The sequence below is a fragment of the Thamnophis elegans genome, chromosome 1 (assembly GCF_009769535.1).
Source record: "Thamnophis elegans isolate rThaEle1 chromosome 1, rThaEle1.pri, whole genome shotgun sequence".
Classification (NCBI taxonomy): Eukaryota; Metazoa; Chordata; class Lepidosauria; order Squamata; family Colubridae; genus Thamnophis; species Thamnophis elegans.
Window position 1 is genome coordinate 118,187,191 of NC_045541.1, and position 13,504 is coordinate 118,200,694.

General features: G+C 38.9%; 1 pseudogene; it reads left to right on the forward strand.

Annotated features, from left to right (window-relative positions):
- Window positions 1-11,201: 11,201 nt before the first annotated feature.
- On the forward strand, window positions 11,202-11,357 carry LOC116503781 (annotated as a pseudogene).
- Window positions 11,358-13,504: the final 2,147 nt, after the last annotated feature.

The following is a 13,504-nucleotide window of genomic DNA, read 5'->3' on the forward strand; positions in this document are numbered from 1 at the left end:
GTGTGGAAATGTTTGCCATTTTAAATGATTCAAGGCAAATTCTGCTTGAAAGGTTTGAGGAAAATAAAGATAAAATTTGAGAGGAAAGCGGAAAATGAAAAAGAGAAGAAGCATGTGACAGAAGAGGGAGAAGTAAGTGATAGCAAGGAGAGAGAGAGATTGAGAGAGGGGGGAGAGGAAGAAGGTGGAAGGTGGGCAAAGAGAGAAAAGGAAAGCTATGTAGGTAACATTGACAAGGTTAGTACATCATGGATATTAAAGTTGAAACAGGCTTGTTGATCGTACATGTTTTGTACAAATTATTTCCATAACTTGGAATGACATCTGAAGTTGTTTACACATTGGATTCTTTCCTAGGCATCCTATTAATGCACATAGACAGCTGAATCATATTTTAGATCCTCTCCAGATATGAAGACAAATATCAGTCATATTGAGAATCACATCCAACTCAGATACGAATGATCAAATGTGATCATCATCTCTATATCTTTTTTTTTGCCACAGGTATGTACACTGGGAAGCTGAGCCATAACTACTCCCTTTGTGGTCTACACAGAAATGTATCAATGTCCTAAAAATGTATCATTGCGGAAACAGACTTTGAGCATTGCTCATTCCATATTGCATACTCCAGTTCTACTCTATAAAAAGAAAATGTTTACAAGTGGGTCTTTATGCATTTCCAATGGGCATCACAAAAGAGTCCTGGAATAGCCTTAGCTGAGGATCAGACCTCAAAAGTAGTGCCAATTTCGTAGGAATTCATAGGTACCGTCTTATCCCCCTCCCTTTATTCAAAATTCATTAGGGATATTTGGTTGTTGTTGATTCATATTGATGGTACCCAACAACGTTCTTTTAGAGGAAAGAAAGAATGCTTAATCCATTCTATTATTGCCTTAGAGATTGCACATCATTCTTTTTTCTGTATCAAATATATTCTATTTGAACATAACTATTGTTTGCATTGTATTATTTTCTCTAGTCTGCTATATAATGCAAATAAATAAATAAAAACCCAAAGAAGACAACTTCAAGCCACAGACTATTGTACTCAGCCATTCATTTAGATATCAGGTGGTATACATTGCATATTTAAAAATCACTTATGATCACCACAAAATTCATTTTAAAAAAAGTCATTACAAATGACACATGATGAATTCTCATTAAAGTTCTAAATATAAGGTAAATTAAATATTACATCATTTCTGTTTATGCATACACACAAAATGTTGATGGTATTAGTATACAGAGGTTGCTCAGTAATCAGTATGTTCAAAAATCAACACAAAATTGTGGGTTCAGCAAAGAGAGCAATTAGGACCTCTAAAACAGATTGCCCACTTGACAAGTTCTCAGGATAAGCACTTCCTGAAACCTATGATGTTCCTAGCTTATAAACCTACCACGGAATAGGCACCTACCTAGTTGTGATGAAATAAAAAAAAAATTGAAAGCAGAAACTCCGAAAATAAGATCAGACTCAAGCACAGAATTAGATGTGTTATTGTCAATAGATGGTATGTATAGAAATTATTTGTCTGATTGGAATGTAGATGTTTTATGATTCTGACCTTGAACCATTGCTACAATCACCTGCAAGTATTGCAGCTATCTGAAAACAAAAACAAATGGACAGTCCCTAGCTTCTGGCAAGCATCTACATGTTTCAGCATCCAGCAATCCTCTAGTAATCATGGAAAAACACCGCCTGTCTTCCAACGTGTGATGAAATCTGGATATTGTAAGCAGCTCACCATTGCATGAAGTGAAAGTCTGCGTGCAGGTTTTTAAAGTAACAATATAGCATCTGAATAATTACGTGATTTGGGTTACAAAGATATGACAACAAACAAGAACAAAAAATACAGCTCACAAGCTTTTAAAGGGGCAAAAAAAGATCAGGTTACTCACAGATACTATTTATACTTTTTCTCCCAAAAAGACAATGAGAAAATATCTGATAATCAAAACAGTTGATTGAAATAAATTTTGGGAAGTGCTACATAAAATTTGCTGCTCTGTGCCATCTTAATGTCTCTCAAATGTATTGGCATTAAAGCATCTAAATTATCCATACACTGACAATTCCGGAAACTTCAGTCCCATTTATCTAAAAGATACTAACTAATCTAGAGCTCATTTCAGATATGTAAGCAATAGAACATTAATCGACATGGTAGAACTTTATCCATCTAATGTCCTTTGGTTGCATTATATCCTAAAACATTTACTGTCAAAGTAAATGCAAGGTTTGTTTGCAAAACTAATATTTTTCTAGACCTTGATTTTGGATAGCTTCTATCCACGTTTGCACAACCACACAAATGTAACATATATATTTTAGAGAAGAAGACAACGTGTTGGTCTCTGGATTTTGTTGAATAACTCTCAGAAGCCACCATCTGCCTGGCCAAAAGTGCAGCAGCACAAAAATGATCACAGTTTTAATACTTCATCTTTACAATGAGCATGGATCCATATTACTGTAATGAGAGACAGCTTTTTAAGGTTTTTCTCATCACTGCCATTGAAGAAGTGACCAGGTATGCCAGGAGATCACAGAATGGGCAAAGCCAAATATTTACTTTTTGGGGTTGTAGGGCTTTTAAAAGACAAATGCTGTGTTAAAGTAGATTTGCCTTTTAAAATGGGAAGGGAGGAAATAGGAAGGAGGCTACATTGTTTTAAGTATAAAATGAAAGGTGCTTCTGAAAAATCTGCAGACTCCCACAAAAATATGTTTGGCTCTGTTTATTCTACTAATGCCACTGCCTCCCCTCCAAACTATTGGCTCTGGTGTATCCAGCTCTGCTCTATAGGATGCTTCAGGGGCCCTAAACCTTGCAAATAATCATAATGAGGATGTTGTGCTTGGTATTTCTTGTTAGCACCACCAGTGATACATAATTTGTGAAGGTACCTGTTTCATTAGAGCCAAAAAAATCCAAATCCCCAATTGTAATATTCAACATTTCAAGAGTTACCCTGATTAAATAATATTACCTGGACTGGCAATTTGGAGGCATTTAGTCAGTTATAAAGAACACTTATTTACAAAATATCAATCTTGCTGGGAAGTTTAATTATACAATCCTCTAGCTGATGAAGATTTGTCAGACCATCATGCTATTTCTTTTAAGAGTAAGCAATATCATGCAAAGCATAGAAAATTAAAGAAATCAACAGCAGAAAATAAGAGAAAGGATATTAAATCCAATTTTAACTTAAACTTAACCTAATTTACTATATCTCTGCCTGCCTTTCTATCTTCACATGCAGTTCTTGTTTCCATATGTCAAAATACAGATATCACACATTGCTTTTTGGTTTTAAAATTCTCTGACTTACCTCCTGGAAAATAAATTCCAGCCAGTCACAATTGTCTTGGTCTTCTTCCTTCTCTCAGCCCATTTACTTTTTCTTAATATATATTTGCTTTGCAAATCAGTTCTCTTTTGTTCTTTTTATAAGCTATATAGAATTTTTGAGTTCAGTTTGCATTCATTCTTCACTCATTCTCAATTCATTCTTTTCTTAGCTGTCCCTATTGCAATCAACTTATGATTTTTTTCTCCATATACCTCAACTTTTAGTTCTATGTAACAAACTGGGCAAAAGTCTGTTGTCATACACAATTACTTCTTCCTTCAATGAACATTCATTTCTGATAGATCACATAATGTCAATTACTTTTGTACCAGCATATCTTAACATTTCTCTATCCCTTTCCTCCTATTTAATAAACATTATATTAATATTTATCTGCTTGTTTAATTTTTTTGACAAAAAAAAATGCTGCTGGGGGTTCATACGGGTTTGGGTAATCCTCTAGCTAGGATTCTGCCTGGTTTAGCGAACCCTCAAATGCCACCCCTGGCTGGTTCCGCCCACCCCACCCCTCCTAGGAGTCTCCATGTGGCCCATTCATCATGCAAGGTAAGTGAGATTTGTTTTATTTATTTATTTGTTTGTGCAAACCCCTTGCGGAGGTTCGGGGAGGGCAATAAATGGACCTACTGGAGGTTCTTGAAGTCCAGAAACAGGCCTCTTTCTGGCCTCCAGAGAGCCTCCGGAGCCTGGGGCAAGCAGTTCTTGCCCTCCCAGAGGCTCAAAAAATACCACCACCACCCCATGGTGCAGGAGACCGACTAGGTCATGGCCACGGCCACCCAGCAACAGGGCAACGAACCCATTGCTGGAACTTTTGAAGCCCACCCCTGGTTATATTCACTGCAAATCTTATCCCAATAAAAGAGCAAAATCTCTTACAATCTTTATTGCAGACCTAAGTTCTTATAATTTTACATCACATTTCAAATGCTTGACGCATATTCATCGCTCTTAAATAAGGGGTGAAACACATGTGAGTCTAATTTCACTGCTTGGTTTCAAAAGCCTTATATAAGGGATAATTTCAGACTTCTTTACTGGTGTTGGAATTCAAACAGATCCTGGAAAAACCTCTAAGTTTGACTAATAATTTTTGTTAATTTTATGTTTTTTTGGATGGGTTAACTGGAAATTCTTTCTCTTTTAATGTTTTTTTGCACTCCGCTCAAACTTCAATTATTTCTCATATCACCTTAAGCCAAACATTATATTTGAACCATGGAACAAATGTCATACTATGAGAAATAAGTTTACGTATTTCTAGGTCACTCTCTATACATTTCCACAGATTTATAGTTAACTAGAGATTGCTGTGGTGACATTATCAGTAAGGAAGACAAGTTTTAGGTTGCTACAGTAATGGCTGTACACTGAATCACACTACCACAGCCTTGTAGGCTGCGAACTTTGCTATGATATTCTCTGCCCTCATACATCCAGTTTGAGACTTGATAAATATGGGCAGGTGGAGCTTCTTTCAGGAATGTCCCTCATCCGCTTTCTTTTCTCATTTAATTCTCGTGATAATTTAAACCAGGGATCACCAACTTTTTAGACCTCAGGGACCACTAAGTTCATAATTTTAAATCCTGCGGACCACTAATATGATTTTTTTAAAAAGATAAATAGTATTTAGTGCAATATTAAAAAATGCAAATACTTTTTTTGCTGACCACCAAAATTTTCTCACGGATCACCAGTGGTCCCTGGACCACCAGTTGGTGATCACTGATTTAAACCATATCTTCACTAATGCTTCTAAATATAGCATTAGCAATGATGGCAAAACACTCACAATCTCTGCGCCTACCAGACACAAAGGTTCTTCTCTTTCTCAGCCCAATGCTTTAAGATAGTATTTTTTCAACTTGGCAATTTTAAGATATTGTATGTGGACTTCAAGTCCCAGAATTCTGCAGCCTTCCAGTTAAAGATACCAAATTCGGAAGATGCTGCTTTAAAGGCTTAGTTTCTCTACCTCCTTTTCCTTTTCCATTTCTCATCTCAGAGTGGAATGTTAACAACCATCCACGTCAGTGGGAATCTTTTTTCCAAAGTAGAAGCAAGCTTTGAAAATTCTTCTCCCATCTTCCAAAGATAATCTCACTCCCTACTGTCTTTGTTCAAGTCTGATTTACAATGCATGAAAAATTGTAAATGATGACGTTGACCTGTGTCCTTCAGCTGAAATACTTCACTCAGCAAATTACTGTGACTTTGAGATAAAATATAACAGATTTTTAATACCAATGGTTCATTGCCTTCCCTGATTAACAGTGAAGGACATTATTATTCTATTATAAATACACCATTCAGAGAAAAGGCAGCATTGCTATGAGGTATTAGCAATATTACTATTACTCTGGTCAGCATACTAGAGTGTTTGTGTCAAAATCACTAGAATTTTTTTACCTTAGCTAATGTATTTTCGTCCCTGATTTCTCTCTCTTTTTTTTCTTTTTGATTCTGGTTTGCTTAATTTTCATCTTGAAAGCTTTTAATAGAATTAAAAGCTTCTAATTTATTGATTTTCTTCTTCTTTCCCAAGCATAGTGTCCTATGGATGGTGGGAGTGGTGTGTCATTTGTACTCACTACCATATTCCCTGTAATCATCAGCTTCTAAAACATTGCTTTTAAATATATTGCATATTCTTAAGTAGAGGGAAATAGCCAAAGACCAGGCTGACAGGGAGAAGGGGAACTGAAGTCCATCCATGCAAAGCCTTAGTTGATCAGAAACACTAGCTGATGCTCAGCAGTTTGCCAGTTCACAATCTATAGGAAGGGCAGAATAATTCATCAAGTATTGCAAGCTTGTTCTATATAGTGTGTAGCACAGCTCTGGTTCTGAGAAGGGAAGTTCTTTTTAAAAGGCCATGTTCTTTGAATTTAAACCTGCTTACTCATGAAACTTGCAAGTTCCTTCTTCACTAGACAGAGCTTCCCAAACACGGAGCTTCCCAAACACCGATAAATGCTTTATTGTTCTTTTGTCATTGTGAAGCGCAATTGTGCAAGCAGGCAAAGAAAGGGAGGGCAGGGGGGGAGTGGGGAGTAATTCAGCTCTCAGCCCTGAGAGAAGAGCATGGACTACATCATGTGATATCAATTCCCAGGCTGACATCATGCCTTTTCCATTTGTGGGAAGCTGTGATCCTCCAGCTCTAAACTGGTCTAGCCAGTCTGGGAAGAGAAAGATCAGCTGTGAGGCCCTGTTTCCCTTCCTTCCACCAACCCCCCCCTCTTCAGCCTCCTCCTGAGACTGCGTTGTGCACCTGAAGCATCACATGTGGTTTTGCCTTCGACGGAGGTGCATCGGGTGTGTGAAATTTGGCTCCTAAACAAGTTTCGCCACATGTCGACAAGCTAGGCTTCTGGTTCCCATGAGATAATCCTGGGCGGGGCAGGCAATCACTCAAAATCGAAACATAATGAAAATGAACAGCTTCCCAGGGGTTACTCTAAAGCTCCCTCATCTGATTTTCTCAAGGAGAGAGCCAGACTGAATGAAACTGCTGGCTGGAAGCATCCCAGCAAACACAAGATTATTATATCAACAAGACCTCTCCATTTGACAGAAGTTGACCCAAATTACAGTTGTATATCACTTCAACAGTCATGATAAGATCATGGTTTCCACCAGACCTGAAGAACATCATGGGGGCTTGGGGGGGGGGGGCGGAGCAACCTGAGACCCCACATTTTAAGCGCAACTCCACAAAAGCATTAAACATTTCCATCAGTGGTGTGATTCACTTACCTTCCCTACCAGTTCGCAAATGTGAGTGCACGTGCCACATCTGCGCATGCACACCGCCTTCTGCACATGCACATATATTTAGTCAATATATTTTAATCAAATGTAGGGAAGATACATCAAAATTAAGGAGTGTACCTCCGAACTCATTTCTCAGAGTGTTTGTGGCCCTTGGCCTGGAAACAGTTCCACCACTGTGACTTAAGGGATGCAATGCAAGATGTGAAGGCTTTTTAGACTTTTTCTTTCAGCAACTCATTGTTGAAACAAACCCCAATATTTCATTGGGGAAAAAAACTACTATAATGGGGCTAGGCCTGCCCAAATCCATTAACCTATGTTAGAAAGGCCATTCTTCATTTTAGAAGAACACAGGGATCATGCCCTCGAATCCTCTGTCAATAGCCTTGGCTGTTTCTTCATTTTAGGCTCATTCAAAAGTTTTATACTTTAAGCCTTAAGGGCTTTTGGAATTCTAGCCTTATCTTTTGCATCTCACAGAGGAGACTGCCTTACCCCTGTCTTGCTGCTATAAAGTCCTATCAGACTGAATGGTACAAAGGGCAGGATCTTTCCTTGGTGGCCTTCCGTCCCTTAAAGAAGTGCATATGACTTCTTTGTGTATGGCTTTTAAGCAGTTTTTCATCCTTGACTTTTCCAATGTACGTTTTGAAATTTTAATTGGTTAAATGGTTGTTTTCTATGTTACATTTTATTGATTTTTGTTATCAACCCTTGGCAAAAGTTGGAACAAACTTGACACACTTTTATGAAAAAGAGTTTTGTATTATACTGAAAAGTCCAAATTAACAAACAATCCTGGAATAATTATGATAATTACCATTGCCACACATTCCATTAGCATCCACAGCAAATATTCAATCATATCCGAATGATACCCTTAGATCAGTGTTTCTCAACCTTGGTCACTTGAAGATGTCTGGACTTCAACTCCCAGAATTCCCCAGCCAGCATTTGCTGCCTCCCCACTTGGCTGGTTCATTATATTGTGATTTTTTTTCTTGTAATTTACCACTTAACCATAGAAAATGTGTGAGAGAAATAAGAGATGGGGCAATATCTGAGGGCATATCCCCATAACTGTGGGACAAGCTCAGACTGAAAGGCCCTCCCTTTGTACTTTCATACCCACCGAAAGCCCATCTGAGGGAAGAATTGCATATGAGTCTGGGTCCCACACTTCAGGAGGGACATGTTGCAATCGATGGCTGTAGAAATACAAGCCTAAGATGGTCACGAAGGGCTGTTGGAACCGGTGCTTTCCTCTTTCCTTCCAGTGAGTCAATTCAGTGCCTCGGGCAGTTCACTGACGCGTCCGTCGCACACCTTCTTAGATCATCCCTTTCATGGGAATAAACTCATGAGAGAGGAGGAGAAAAAGAGTCGGTGAGACTCTCCCAGGGCTTCAGTCACTGCCAGCACTCACAATGCAGATTTTCTTCAGATAATCCCAAAGCCTTTAATAACCACAAGGGATCTATACATAAAAACCTTCCTGAACTGTGCCAGGAAATGTAGTCAACTAAGGGACAAAAATTTCAACCTTATGCAAGTTTATTAACTGCTTTCAGAGCGAGAGAAAGAGAGGGAGAGGGAGTTGTAATGATATTTACCAAAGTATTTGAAAAACTAATTGAAATTTAATTATATTTTGATTAGAAGTTTCTTGCTCTGCAATAGAGGACTCCATTATATTCCATACAGATGAATTAATCATTAGGCTAGGAAGATCAGGCTTTCTGAACTTAACCTTAGGGTACATTCACATATTCACAGTGCAGGTTTTGGGTTTTTTTACAGTTCTCACAGATACATGACATCATGGCAAATCTAGACAGCATACTAAAAAGCAGAGACATCACCCTGCCAACATACATACACCCTGCATACAATCAAGGCTATGTTTTTCCCAGTTGCAATGTATGGCTGTGAAAGTTGGATCATAAGAAAGGCTGAGTGCCAAAGAATTGAGGCCTTTGAACTCTGGGGCTGGAGAAGACTCCTGTGAGTCCCTAGGACTGCAAGGCGATCAAACTGGTCAGTCCTAGAGGAGATCAATCCTGACTGCTCTTTAGAAGGCCAGATCCTGAAGATGAAACTCAAATACTTTGGCTACCTAATGAGAAGGAAGGACTCACTGGAGGAGAGCCTAATGCTGGGAAAAATTGAGGGCAAAAGAAGAAGGGGACAACAGAGAATGAGGTGGCTGGATGGAGTCACTGAAGCAGTAGGCATGAGCTTAAATGGACTCCAGAGGATGGTAGAGGACAGGAAGGCCTGGAGGAATGGGGGTCAGGATGGGTTGGACACGACTTCGCAACTAACAACAACAACAATAACAACAACAACAACAACAACATACTGCTTCTGTCCCAAAGAGCTATATTGCAAGTGGAACTATTTGCCAAATCTAGTCAGATTGGCACACCAAACATCATAGTGTAATTTATTAGCAGTCTACAAGAAAAGTTATTTGATTTTCAATATGCCCCTTTTATCCGACCCCAAATTTGCACCTCTCCGAAGGTGTAAATGTAGCCCATTATGTACCTCCCATACCTTCATTTCTTGCATCCCTTTTTGGTGTGTTTTTAAATAGTAAATTCCTCTCATGACAAAAGCTACCCCAACAATATCAACACAAATGGGCAAGTGCTGGATTTTATGAAATATTTAGTGGCCTTTCCCAATACTCTAATGGGTTTAGAGTATTTTGGTAGACCTGTTTGTGGTCTGCAAAATTGACAGTCAGGTGAGTAATCTCTGGGGAGAAAGAAAAACTCTCCAGTTTGGGTAGATTTAAAAATGTGGGGAAATGTATTTAGATTCTTTTAATGCTTAATGTTTATTCAGAAAAGAAGCAACAGGCTAGGAAGACAAGCCTGACTGCCAAACCCTGGTTAAAGCTGAGCCCCAGGAATGTCTTATGACTGCAAGAAATGTGGTGAGTATAATAATGTGCTTGTATATCAAAATGAAGGGGTTATAAACATTGACCTTAAGTCAAGAAAATCTCCTAAATCAGAGTAATCTGATAATTGAAGGCATTACTAGACAACTACCATTTTCAACCCCACTTTATAGACAGACCAAGAAGTCAGCTCTGTGAGAGTACTAAAACAACTTTTATTAACTATACAGTAATAACAGAATTTTGCCCATCTGGTTGTGATGTCCCCTCTACTTATAACTGAGTGAATAAGAGAGATCTCTGTCTGAACTATTTCCAAAATTTATCTGAATATTTTGGATTTAAGATGTTTTACACTGGTCATCTTGGCAACATCCATCAGAGTCATCTTCCTTACTCTCTGCAACCCCTGAATTTTTCAAAAACAGATTGAAACCAGTTCACAGTCACCTTCACTTCTGCTGACCTTGAAACACCGAGGATAAGGAACCTCTGTGGAGGAAGAGAAAGAAGCCAGGAGGTTGGGTGAGGCAGGAGTTCCATCATTAGGAGGAGGAACAACCCACATATTCTGCAGAGCAGCAACTCTTCAAGAGAAAACAGCAGCTTTGCTGTGGTTCCAGATTCACTGCAGCCAGATCAGCAATAAATGGTCTCAGCTTCTGGACATAGTCAACCTCAGGAGGTTGGACAAGCCCAGACCTGATTCTGAAGTGGGACAAAGATCTGATGTGGCAGTGCTCTAACCGTATAAGGTTAAGAGGAATGATTCTCTAGATGAAAACCATCCCATTAGTTGGCATAAGTCAATTGACATAGATGGTGGTTTGGGTATTTCCAAGAATAGGAATTGTAATAAATTGCATGATAAAATAGGGCGAGTTCCCATCGCCATTTGATTTTAACTATGACAAAATCATAACCTGACAATTCCCCTTGACCTTAAGGTTTTGCCCTCACCTTGTCCTCAAGCGATGATGGAGACAGCTTTAAGTAGTACTGATGCAAAACAGTATTATCCCTTTTCCCCTTTATTCCCATCCCATCCCATGGATAGTCTTCAAACATATAAAACTCTTCTTTGTCTGCCACGTTGTGGTAGCCACAGACAATGTCATCCCCCAAGACCTTCAAGATCAAATGTTTCATCACAAAGAAGCAGAAGCAGAACCATCCCATTCCATAGTGGAGTCGTATGAAAATTGGCAATAAGATCAGGTACAATTCAAAAAGGAGGCATTGGAGAAAGACCAAGCTGGGTCTGTGAAGAGAAGCACCTGCAACCCTCACCATATCTATCTGGCAGCAAGTTTTTGTGCCCCAAAATGGTTCCCTTCTAAACAGGGCCCTATTTTCAAGACTGAATCTCCTCATATATTACATACTTTCCCCCTCCATCTTTAATTTTTTTTTATTTTCACAAAGAGTTTCCAAATGTAAAAACTCTGTAGTGCTTCAGTCCCAATTATTGTAATGGCAAAGATGTGTGATCAATACTGGGTACAATCACATGAATTTTGTGAAAAATGAGAAAACAAAGGTATGTATCATTATTGACCTATATCTTTATCTTAAAATGTGACAGCCTTGTTTTTCTTATTCGGTATCCAGAAAATAATGATTGTTGACCTTTTATTGTTTATTTGCTAATTTCCTTATATTTCATTTACTTTCCTCTACCTTGTTCTTCTTAGACTAAGAGAACTGGTTGAGCAGAACCAGTCAATTTCAGTTGTCCTACATTACAGGGCATAGCTAATTGTACAATGGTGGCTTGGACTGCCTACTTCCTCCGCAATGCTAATTAAATGTAATGTGATTTAATTTTCCAATTTTGAGGCTACCAAACTCCACGATGATTCTGGGAGCCCACAATGAAATAAGATTGAAAAATAACATGTATCAAGCAAAATGAGAGATGGCTAATTGGAAGACCATCCCATAATATCCACCCCCAACTCAAGGCCTGGGGAATGTCTCTGGTATTGTGGGGAGGGAACAAACAAACAAAGCACTTGGTATGGTCAGGACTGAGTTTCAGTCTGTTCTTCCCCATCCAGGCCCACATGGTCTCCAGGCACTGAGTCAGGACCTCAATAGCATTGATCAGCCACAAGCCAGGATGTATAACACTAGTCTTCACTTAATGCCTACTTGTTGAGCAACTTTCAGTGATAGCACTGAATAAGGAGACTTATCATCAGTGCTGGGAGTTGCAACTATTGCAGGGTCCCAGCAGTCACAATTCTGGAACTTGTCACCTGGCTAAACAATTACGGTACACATAATTATGATACACAGATAACCCTATATATGGAACTCACCCAGCAGTTTCAGATAATTGTTAAATAAAAGGGAAGCGAGAGTCAAGCCCTCCAGCACCCCATAAATCCTGTCAACAAGAATTGGCTATTGGGAAAGGAGGAGAGCCAGCGTAAATAGTATCTCCAATTTCCAGTCCTTGAAGCTGGCTAAAAAGAATACCATAGTTAATGATATTGAATGTTTCTGAGAGATCAAGGAGTCTCAGGATGGATGGATCACCCACATTCTGCCTCTGCCACAGACCACAGGCAACCAATGCTGCCTCCATACTGAACCCCAGGCTGAAGTCTGATCAGAATGGATCTAGATAATTTCTGCTGAGCTCCACTGTTCTTGATTTTATATTATGTTATTTTGAGAAATGTTCATATAGGCTATGGAAGGAGAGGTAGGCAAACCAGCTTAGAAAAGGCAAGGCAGAGCTCCAAAGTCAGACAATTGTCTTTGCTTTTCAGAGCCATGACGGGTTATGAAGTCAGTAGGACAACAAAACTAGAGCATAAACCAATATCCTTATCTGGAATGATTGACACACTCACAAATCAGAACAGTGACTCAGAAGAGATACTACAGAGGAAAGGATGGATACCAGCAATGGGCATAATGACCCCAATGATGATCCATGTGTCATGAGATCATTGTGCAAACTGCAGTGGATACACATATCAGTCGGAAAACAAAATTTATGCTAACTTTTCTTTCTGCAAACTCAAGAATGAATAGCAGTGTAACTTAGTTACGGGAAAAGACCCTGGGAGTGACTAAGGGAAAGGTGTTTTTTTTAAAAAAAATTATTTGGACAGATCAAGGGAGATGAGGACTTTGAACAAAGGTATTGCAAAATCTTCTGTTTTACCTTTCAGCTTGAAGGTTTAATAGGCTTTAACCACTCACGGCTGTCTTTGTTTAGCCTTAACACTGCGGCTGTCCCTGAGTGAATCATCTGTTCTTGGAAACTTTCCAAAACTTGTGTCGCCATTGGTTTCTAATTGAGCAGAACTAAAATTATTTTCCCCCTAAGAAAAAATGAACAAGGGGGGAAATTTATCTCACAAAAGCACAATGGCTTCAATTCACTGAAAACAAATT